At 48.7% G+C, this 11725-nt stretch overlaps 1 long non-coding RNA gene across 1 annotated transcript; it reads left to right on the top strand.

The window, feature by feature from the left end:
• The first annotated feature begins 418 nt into the window (after window positions 1-418).
• LOC125983444 (uncharacterized) lies at window positions 419-2351 on the top strand. Its single transcript, XR_007486703.2, has 3 exons — window positions 419-509; window positions 655-732; window positions 2261-2351. It is a non-coding gene; the product is annotated as an uncharacterized lncRNA (long non-coding RNA).
• The last annotated feature ends 9374 nt before the right edge of the window (window positions 2352-11725 follow it).

The raw sequence follows: 11725 nt of genomic DNA, 5'->3' as shown, positions 1-11725 counted from the left end.
TGGGCGGGCTCTTCCGCCAGAATTTAAATCCGTGGGCGTGGCTCGCAACAGGAAGTAGGAAAATGGCGATGTTGACAAAGACACAGCGGATGGTAACATACGACTAACGAGAGAAATATTTTTATTTTCTGCTTGCAACTGGACCGTCCAGAGCGTACACGGTAAGTACAACTCATCGTTTTTAAAAAGAAGTACTTTTGTTGCCCTGAAAAGCGAGTGAGTGTGGCGTTTGGGGGGAACGTCGAATTTCGACGATTCTTTCTGGTCAACGGTTGTAAATGATTGCGTTGATTAAAAAAGAAAACTTGATGTAACTCTACTTTTAACTGCCGTTTCAGATAAGCGGGTATTACGTCGCAGTCATGTGCCGCGGATATGACGTAATTGGCTGACCTTCCACCAAAATTCAAATCTGTTGGCGCGATGGCCGTGAGCCACTGAGCAACGACGAATATCAACAGAAATATCTTTATTTTCTGCTTGCAACTGGACCGTCTACAGCGTACACGGTAAGTAACACTCATTGTGTTTAAAGAGATTTACGTTTGTAATAGCAACGTGTAGCTGAGGCGCTAGCAGAAGTGTAGCCGCGTTGCGTTGTACGTGTGAATATTGGTCCAGGCGAAATGTTAATGTTTAATTTCATTCCTTTAGGTTCCACGGTGTTTGTTGGCTGCAAGTTTTCCACTGCAAGAAGAGGCTCGTATCATTGACCAGGAGCGAGCTACAACGGTGAGTAGCCATAACATTTATGTTAAACACTTCCTATTTCATGTCTAACAGTACTTGATTTAACAAATAACCATAAATAAATACAGTGTGGGCACTGAAGTTAACATATGTGATTATACTGCCTAATCTGTCACCGAGTATATTGTTGCAAAGTAATATAAGATCCAAAGTTGTAATTCAGAATAGTTTTCAAAAGAAGGCCATTAGAATTATATACAAGTCTGATTACCCTGAACATAACAACAAGCTATTAATTAAATCACAAATTCTTCAATTCAAAGATTTGGTAGATTATCAGAATAATAATGTCTAACAGTAATTGATTTAACACATCACGATAAGTAGATTGAGTGTGGGCACTCTCAAGTTAACATATGTGATTATACTGCCTAATCTGTTACAGAGTATGTTGTTGCCAAGTAATGTAGAATAGATCCAAAGTAGTAATCCAGAATAGTTTTGAAAAGGCCATTAGAATAATAAACAAATCTGATTACCTTGAACATAATAGTTAAGTGTTGAATATGTCCTATGAAGTCAAAATTTGGCACCATCATGTGGTGAAATTTGGAATTGCATCACATCCAATTTTGCCTGGGAACAAACAGATTAAATAAATCTTAGACTTAAATAAGCCACTCCTTCTCAAACAAGTAAACTCTGCCCATTTTGCGCAGTAGATGGTCTGTTAATATCTAGTATTTATACAAAGTCATAATTTAAATTGCTTTTAACCTTCATTCATCGCTTCAACCAACATTACTCGCTCTTATTACCAACTTGTATCGATTTAACTGAGCGTTTAATACTTCCTATCAGGTCTCAAGTCAAGATTTGGCAAAATACAATTTCAGCAAATCCAATTTTGCCAGGCAACAAAAAGAGATTAAATAAACTAAATAAGTCTTCTTCCCATTAAATAAATCAGAAAAGTCTGTCTTGCAACCAGTCCTCTTCAAACAAGTAAAGTCTGCCCGTTTTGTGCCGTAGATTTTGTGTCTATGCCTAGTATTTATACAAAATCATAATTTAAACGACTTCATTCCTTCATTCACTTTGGAAATTTGGAATTGCAGCAAATCGAATTTTGCCAGGGAACAAAAATAGATCAATTAAACTAAATAAGTCTTCTTCCCATTAAATAAATTAAAAAAGTCTGTCTTGTAACCAGTCCTTTTCAAACAAGTAAAGTCTGCCCATTTTGTGCCGTAGATTTTGTGTTTATGCCTAGTATTTATACAAAATCATAATTTAAAGGATTTCATTCCTTCATTCACTTTGGAAATTTGGAATTGCAGCACGTCAAATTTTGCCTGGGAAGAAAAGTAGATTAAATAAATTTAATAAGTCTTACTACTTCCCAATAAATAAATTAAATACGTCTTACTTGTTCCCACTCCTTTTCAAAAAAAGTAGTTTAAAACGAGGGCCCTTCACTCAACCTTTAACCTCAACACCGCACCTCACATTGTGTTGTATCTGTGAATGTTGGTTGTGGCCAAATGATAGTTTTCTTTCATTCGTTTAGGTTCCACGGTGTTTGTTGGCTATATGTTTTCCACTGTCAGAAGGATGAAAATACAAAGTACAACGCTTGGACGTGGGCGACGACGTCACCGGTGAGTCCTTCCTTCCTATTTATTTACCTTCTAGGTGCTAGGTGCCGCACTGAACAACATTATGCCGCACTGAACAACATTATGCCGCACTGAACAACACCATGCCGCACTGAACAACACCATGCCGCACTGAACAACATTATGCCGCACTGAACACCATGCCGCACTGAACAACACCATCCCGCACTGAACAACACCATCCCGCACTGAACAACACCATCCCGCACTGAACAACACCATGCCGCACTGAACAACACCATGCCGCACTGAACAACACCATGCCGCACTGAACAACACCATGCCGCACTGAACAACACCATGCCGCACTGAACAACATTATGCCGCACTGAACAACATTATGCCGCACTGAACAACATTATGCCGCACTGAAAAACACCATGCCGCACTGAACAACACCATGCCGCACTGAACAACACCATGCCGCACTGAACAACACCATGCCGCACTGAACAACACCATGCCGCACTGAACAACACCATGCCGCACTGAACAACACCATGCCGCACTGAACAACACCATGCCGCACTGAACAACACCATGCCGCACTGAACAACACCATGCCGCACTGAACAACACCATCCCACACTGAACAACACCATGCCGCACTGAACAACATTATGCCGCACTGAACAACATTATGCCGCACTGAACAACACTATGCCGCACTGAACAACACCATGTCGCACTGAACAACACCATGCCGCACTGAACAACACCATGCCGCACTGAACAACACCATCCCGCACTGAACAACACCATGCCGCACTGAACTACACCATGCCGCACTGAACAACACCATGCCGCACTGAACAACACCATGCCGCACTGAACAACACCATGCCGCACTGAACAACACCATGCCGCACTGAACAACACCATGCCGCACTGAACAACACCATGCCGCACTGAACAACACCATGCCGCACTGAACAACACCATGCCGCACTGAACAACACCATGCCGCACTGAACAACACCATGCCGCACTGAACAACACCATGCAGCACTGAACAACACCATGCAGCACTGAACAACATTATACCGCACTGAACAACATTATGCCGCACTGAACAACATTATGCCGCACTGAACAACACCATGCCGCACTGAACAACATTATGCCGCACTGAACAACATTATGCCGCACTGAACACCATGCCGCACTGAACAACACCATCCCGCACTGAACAACACCATCCCGCACTGAACAACACCATGCCGCACTGAACAACACCATGCCGCACTGAACAACACCATGCCGCACTGAACAACACCATGCCGCACTGAACAACACCATGCCGCACTGAACAACACCATGCCGCACTGAACAACACCATGCCGCACTGAACAACACCATGCCGCACTGAACAACACCATCCCGCACTGAACAACATTATGCCGCACTGAACAACATTATGCCGCACTGAACAACATTATGCCGCACTGAACAACATTATGCCGCACTGAACAACATTATGCCGCACTGAACAACATTATGCCGCACTGAACAACACCATGCCGCACTGAACAACACCATGCCGCACTGAACAACACCATGCCGCACTGAACAACACCATGCCGCACTGAACAACACCATGCCGCACTGAACAACACCATGCCGCACTGAACAACACCATGCTGCACTGAACAACACGACGCCGCACTGAACAACACGACGCCGCACTGAACAACACCATGCCGCACTGAACAACACCATGCCGCACTGAACAACACCATGCCGCACTGAACAACACCATGCCGCACTGAACAACACCATGCCGCACTGAACAACACCATGCCGCACTGAACAACACCATCCCGCACTGAACAACACCATGCCGCACTGAACAACACCATGCCGCACTGAACAACACCATGCCGCACTGAACAACACCATGCCGCACTGAACAACACCATGCCGCACTGAACAACACCATGCCGCACTGAACAACACCATGCCGCACTGAACAACACCATCCCGCACTAAACAACACCATGCCGCACTGAACAACATTATGCCGCACTGAACAACATTATGCCGCACTGAACAACATTATGCCGCACTGAACAACATCATGTCGCACTGAACAACACCATGCCGCACTGAACAACACCATGCCGCACTGAACAACACCATCCCGCACTGAACAACACCATGCCGCACTGAACTACACCATGCCGCACTGAACAACACCATGCCGCACTGAACTACACCATGCCGCACTGAACAACACCATGCCGCACTGAACAACACCATGCCGCACTGAACAACACCATGCCGCACTGAACAACACCATGCCGCACTGAACAACACCATGCCGCACTGAACAACACCATCCCGCACTGAACAACACCATCCCGCACTGAACAACACCATGCCGCACTGAACAACATTATGCCCCACTGAACAACAATATACCGCACTGAACAACATTATGCCGCACTGAACAACATTATGCCGCACTGAACAACACCATGCCGCACTGAACAACACCATGCCGCACTGAACAACATTATGCCGCACTGAACAACATTATGCCGCACTGAACACCATGCCGCACTGAACAACACCATGCCGCACTGAACAACACCATGCCGCACTGAACAACACCATGCCGCACTGAACAACACCATGCCGCACTGAACAACACCATGCCGCACTGAACAACACCATGCCGCACTGAACAACACCATGCCGCACTGAACAACACCATGCCGCACTGAACAACACCATGCCGCACTGAACAACACCATCCCGCACTGAACAACATTATGCCGCACTGAACAACATTATGCCGCACTGAACAACATCATGTCGCACTGAACAACACCATGCCGCACTGAACAACACCATGCCCCACTGAACAACATTACGCCGCACTGAACAACACCATGCCGCACTGAACAACACCATGCCGCACTGAACAACAACATGCCGCACTGAACAACACCATGCCGCACTGAACAACACCATCCCGCACTGAACAACACCATGCCGCACTGAACAACACCATGCCGCACTGAACAACACCATGCCGCACTTAACAACACCATGCCGCACTGAACAACACCATGCCGCACTGAACAACAACATGCCGCACTGAACAACAACATGCCGCACTGAACAACAACATGCCGCACTGAACAACACGACGCCGCACAGAACAACACGACGCCGCACAGAATAACGCAATACCGCACAGAACAACACCATGCCGCACAAACAGTTTTAGATAATATTACGTCGCAGTCATGCGACGCGGACATGACGTCAATAGGCGGAACTCATGGCAAAATTATAATCCGTGGGCGTGGCTTGCAACAGGAAGTAGGAAAGCGGCAATGCTGGCAAACAAGACACAGCGGTTAGTAACACGACGACTAACAAGACAAATATTTTTGTTTTCAGCTTGCAACTTGACCGTCTAGAGCGTACAAGGTAATTACAACTCATTGTTTTGAAAAATATGTTTTTTTGTTGGCCTGAAAAGCGAGGCAGTGTGGCATTTGGGAGGAACGTCGAACTCGGCGTCTGCTTCCAGCCACAGACGCCAAATTTCGACGATTATTTCGACTGGTCAACGTTTGTAAATTATTGCGTTGATTAAAAACTTTATTTAACTCTACTCTTAACTTTGCCGTTTCAGATATGCGGGTATTACACCGCGGAAATGACGTCAATAGGCTGAACTCTGGCCAAAATTCAAATCTGTGGGCGCAATGGCCTTGAGCGAGACAACGGATACAAACACGACGATTATCAACAGAAATATCTTTATTTTCTGCTTGCAAGTGGACCGTCTAGAGCGTACACGGTAAGTACAACTCATTGTGTTTTAAAAGATTTATGTTTGTGTAGTTTGCGTTGCGTTGTATCTGTGAATGTTGGTTGAGGCTAAATGTTAATGTTTAATTTCCTTCCTTTAGGTTCCACGGTGTTTGTTGGCTGTATGTTTTCCACTGCAAGAAGAGGCTCGTATCATTGACCAGCAGGAGCTACAATGGTGAGTACCCCTTTCGTCGTCCATTTATGTTAAACACTTCCTGTTTCATGTCTAACAGTACTCGATTTAACAAATAACCATAAATAAATACAGTGTGGGCAGTCAAGTTAACATATGTGATTATCCTGCCTAATATGTTTATCACAAATATGTCACTAATATGTTTATTTGTTTATCACAACACCTTTGGACCTTCAGCAATCGATTATTTCCCTTCATCTACATAGAGACAGAACGATGGTGTCTTAAACATCTCATTCATTTCACCAAATAACTTCACGCAGGTGGATAACTGCCGTCTCGGTCACGCTATGTTGCGTGATGCAGTTTTGAAGAACCAAATGCATTTATTCAATGAATAAGTCAAGCTAGATCTATGTTTATGATGTTGTACGTTACGGTACCGATTGAAGTTGAGTCCGAAGCCAGTGGAAAACAGCGCTGCGTTTGTGCTCTCCAGGTACAAATGTTGTGATCTCTGACTGACGACCGGGCGAGACTCGAGTAAGAGATGTCCAAACGAGCTCCGGCAGGGCGGGTCAAGGCGGAGCGAACGGACGCCTTTCAGGCCGCCAATGACGAGCTGAGAGCCAAACTGATGGACGTCCAGTTAGAACTTCAGCAGGAGAAGAACAAGGTGAAAACCTCAACAGACAGACACTGCCTTCCTCCCTGCCTGCTTCCCTGCCTGCCTCCCTGCCTGCCTCCCTGCCTGCCTGCCTCCCTGCTTGCCTCCCTCCCGCCCTCCCGCCCTCCCTCCCTCCCTCCCTCCCTCCCTCCCTCCCTCCCTCCCAGTTTCCCCGATGTAGATTTGACATGCGTGTGCCATGACTGTGTCAGCCTACGTCAACAAATGCACCGAGGACGTCAGCACCACTAAGAATATCATCACCCGGGGCAACCAACGACCCTGGATGACTGAGGAGGTACGTCAAACGCTACGAGCGCGGAACTCTGCCTTCAAGTCTGGCGACAAGGAGACACTGAGGACAGCGAGAGCCAACTTGAACCGTGCCATCAGGGTAGCGAAGCGAGACCACAGTCGAAAAATTCAGGATCGTTTCCACGACGCCAACAACACCAGGAGTATGTGGCAAGGCATACGGGCGATTACAGACTACAACTCACCCTCCCCCCCCGGTGGGTGAAGTTGATGCTGACTTTCTAAATGGTCTAAATAACTTCTTTGGGAGGTTCGAGGCACTAAACGGCACTCCAGCAGTTAAAACTGTCCCCCATCAGGAAGAGGAGGTACTCTGCCTTGACTCCGCCGATGTGTTGAAGACCCTGAGGAGAGTCAACTCCCGTAAGGCCCCTGGCCCCGACAACATTCCTGGGCGTGTGTTCAGGGAATGTGCAAGTCAGCTGGCTGGGGTCATCACAGACATTTTTAACACCTCGCTGGGCCAAGCCACAGTGCCAGCGTGCTTTAAGACTGCCTCCATCATTCCGGTGCCGAAGAAACCTCAAATCACCTCATTTAATGATTACCGGCCTGTTGCACTGACTCCGGTCATGATGAAGTGCTTCGAACGGCTGCTTAAAGATCACATCGTTTCCAGACTCCCCCCATTATTTGACCCGTTCCAGTTTGCCGACCGGCAAAACCGCTCCACTCAGGACGCCATCTCCTCCGTTCTTCACCTGAGCCTGGCTCACCTGGAGGAGAAGAACACCCATGTTCGGATGCTGTTCCTGGACTTCAGCTCAGCGTTTAACACCATCATCCCACAGCATCTAGTAGGAAAATTGGAACACCTGGGCTTCAACACCCCCCTTCGCAACTGGCTGCTAGACTTCCTCACCAACAGACCTCAGTCAGTCCGGGTCGGACAGAACACCTCTGATGTCATCACCCTCAGCACAGGCTCCCCTCAGGGCTGCGTCCTGAGCCCCCTGCTGTTCACCCTGATGACACACGACTGCGTCCCCAGGTTCACCACCAATCACATCGTGAAGTTCGCAGACGACACAACGGCGGTGGGGCTCATCAGAGACAACAACGACCTGGACTACAGAGAGGAGGTGGAGCAGCTGGTGGGCTGGTGCAGAGACAACAGCCTGATCCTGAATGTGGAGAAGATGAAGGAGATCATCGTCGACTTCAGGAAAAACCAGCCTCACCACGCTCCACTGATCATCAACAGCTCAGCTGTGGAGGTGGTCAGCAGCACCAAATTCCTGGGGGTCCACATCACAGAAGACCTCACCTGGACTATGAACACTACGGCACTGATCAAGAGGGCACAGAAGCGCTTGTACTTCCTGCGGAGGATGAGGAGAGCCCACCTGCCCCCACCCATCATGAGGACGTTCTACAGGAGCACCATAGAGAGCATTCTGACAAGCTGACTCTCTGTGTGGTGTGGAGGCTGCACCGCCTCCGATTGGAAGAACATGAGGAGAGTGGTGAGGACAGCAGAGAGGATCATAGGGGCTCCTCTTCCCTCCATTCAGGACATTTCATCTCAGCGCTGCATGTCCCGTGCCCGTAACATCAACAATGACCCATCACACCCCCACCATGGACTGTTCTCCCTGCTGCCCTCTGGGAAGAGGTTTCGCACAATCCGCTGCAGGTCCACCAGGTTCTGCAACAGCTTTTTCCCTGCTGTCATCAGACTGTTGAACATTAGAACTGTTGAGCTCTAAACTGAACTCTGCATCACACATTCACAGAACTGTACTTTATGACACTACGGACCTCTATCTTGCACTATCTCGCACTACCAACTTTACTGAACTTGTGTAAACCCTTTAAATAGAAGTTTAATACATGGTTTAGCATTCCTCTGCACACTCTTGAATACTGTTTTGCCTACTTGCACTATTGCATAATTAGCACTGCTGCACTTTATACTTATTTGTAATATATATATATATACAGTATATGTATATATATATTTTCATAGGATATGTTACTTCTATTCAACTGCAATATCACTACTTTGTTGTAAGCCGTGTGCAACGAAATTTCGTTTTGTATGCACCATGTGCAGACAAGATGACAATAAAGTTTGTCTAAGTCATGTCAGGTCAGCTGTCTGGAGAGAGAGAGAAGTCAGGACCTGCGGGCGGAGCACCACCGTGCCACCGCCGCCATGACGGAACTCAAAAGCAAACTCCATGAGGAGAAGCAGAAAGAGTTAGCCGTTACCAGGGAGACATTACTGCGGCAGCATGAAATGGAGCTGATGAGAGTGATCAAAATCAAAGATGGAGAGATCCAGCGACTGAATGCCTTGGTCCTCAGCCTGAGGGACGGCTCCATGGACAAGGTGATCCGCTCAATCCGTGTCTGACTATCCGCACGCCACGTCGGGCTCCGATGCGGCCGCTACCGTATTGTGTAGCTTGTCCTCAGTAAGCGTCGCGGCGCTCCGTTGCGGTCTCAACGGCCCGATGTGGCGCAATGTCTGCTCAGGTGAGGAGCGGGGGCGCTTTGCTGGCGGAAGTGGAGGAGACGCGGCGGTGTCGGGAGACCGAGCGGTGTCGCCTCCACCAGGAGCGCGGAAGAAGCCCTGGCAGCGGCCCAGCAGGCCTGGCAGTCCCGAGCGGCCGAGCTCCGATCGGCTCATCACCAGCATCGGGAGGAGCTGAGCCGAACCAAGAGAGACTGCGAGAGGGAGATCCGCCGACTGGTAGGACTGATCAGATGCGCGGTGCGTGGCTATGTTCCCAATTTCGTTGTATACCTGCAGTGCAATGACACCTAAAGCATTCTATTCTATTCTATTCTATTTCACAAGAAGAAAACGTCCGGTTGCTCGCTTCGCTTTTGTCACAGCAATGGTGTTCTAGTCGATTCAAGATAAAAATTGGCCGGTTGCTCTCTTTGTTTTTGTCACAATTCTGGCAAATGAGTTTGCCCGCCTGCCTGAGCGCTCCCCGTTTGTACATCCAGATGGATGAGATCAAGCTGAAAGACAGAGCGGTTAGTGTTTTGGATAAATCCCTGGGGCCGGCCACGTCCACCGCCTTCAGCTGCAGACTCAGGCTGCCGAGCAGCAGATCGCTGCCCTGAGGGATTCCCAAAGGGCGGGCCTAAACTACCCTGGAAGTGGGGTCAACGGCGCTACTAGCAATCCTCTTCATAGCGTAAGCCACCTCATCACACACTTGCAGTACGCATGACTTAGTTCGTTGCTGGAGGAAGGTAGCACAAAAACAGTTTTGAACTTTGAACGAGTGGTTGTGTGTGTGTGTTGCGGGGCGTTTTCAGTCTCAGGAGGATCGGGACACGCGAAGGTTTCATCTGAAAATCGCTGAGCTCAGCGCAGTCATCAGGAAACTGGAGGATCGAAACGCCCTGCTTTCTGAAGAGCGCAATGAACTGGTAATTTATTGACGGCACGCTTGAAGGTTTGCGCTACGTTTGGTGCGCGCCATCCAGCGAGGCACCCATTGCGCTTGCTTATTAGTTGAGCGGCGCGGCGAGTCGGTTGCCTGGTAGATGTCTTTTATTGGGAGCCAAAGCCACGATTCCGTTCAAACCGATGCAAAAGGAATGGATACGTTCTGGCCCGCGTGTTGTGCGTCTTTCGCATCCCGCACTTCATGCTTGCAGCTTAAGCGACTGAGAGAAACAGAAAGCCAGTTTCTGCCACTCCTGTACAAAAACAAACGCCTGAGCAGGAAGAATGAAGAACTCTCACTGGTGCTGTGTCGCCTTGAAAACAAAGTGCGCTTTGTCACCCAGGAGAACGAGGAGATGGCAAGCTTGGTAAGTCGACGCGGACAACGGCGGCGTGCCAACAGAGTCCACTGCATTTGTGTTCCACAGAGAAGGCCTAGTTCGCTCAATGACCTGGAGCGCGGTTGCGGCCAGCAGGACGGTGAAATGGAGTTCCTTCAAGTTGTGGAGCAGCGGCACATCATCGACGACTTGTCCAAGGTCTTCAGGCAGGTGACTCGGTGCACGTACGGCAGCGCCGCGCTCGCTCGCTGTCGCCAGGAAACCTTTTCCGTCCAAAGCTTGGCCGGCGGCCGCCATCCAAAAAATTGGCCCCTTAAACTCCGACCTTTCAAGCAGGAGCATTGTGCGCACGCGTTTGAACACGCTTTAGACTTGTTTTGCCGTTTTCAGCAGCTCAAAGCTCCCGTTTTGTCAGCGCCTTTGCCACTCGCTGTGCGCTGAAAACGACGGACTCGCCCGGCTGCTCAGCCCGTCAACCATGAGCCGCGAGCGCGACGTCATTGTCCGTAGGCAGCTAGTGGCAAAATGCACCCTGTTAGAGTTGCGCTCGCTCCAACTTATTTTGCAAGAACCACACGGGAGACAAGTAAGTTCTTTTGGACACCTGCAGGTGGAGAGTCCATCCGTTGTACGAATGAAGTCTGACTCTCGGCT

Source organism: Syngnathus scovelli, chromosome 16, assembly GCF_024217435.2.
Source record: "Syngnathus scovelli strain Florida chromosome 16, RoL_Ssco_1.2, whole genome shotgun sequence".
Taxonomy (NCBI): Eukaryota; Metazoa; Chordata; class Actinopteri; order Syngnathiformes; family Syngnathidae; genus Syngnathus; species Syngnathus scovelli.
Note: the sequence above shows the minus strand (reverse complement) of the source record. Positions and strands in the feature narration are given on the sequence as shown.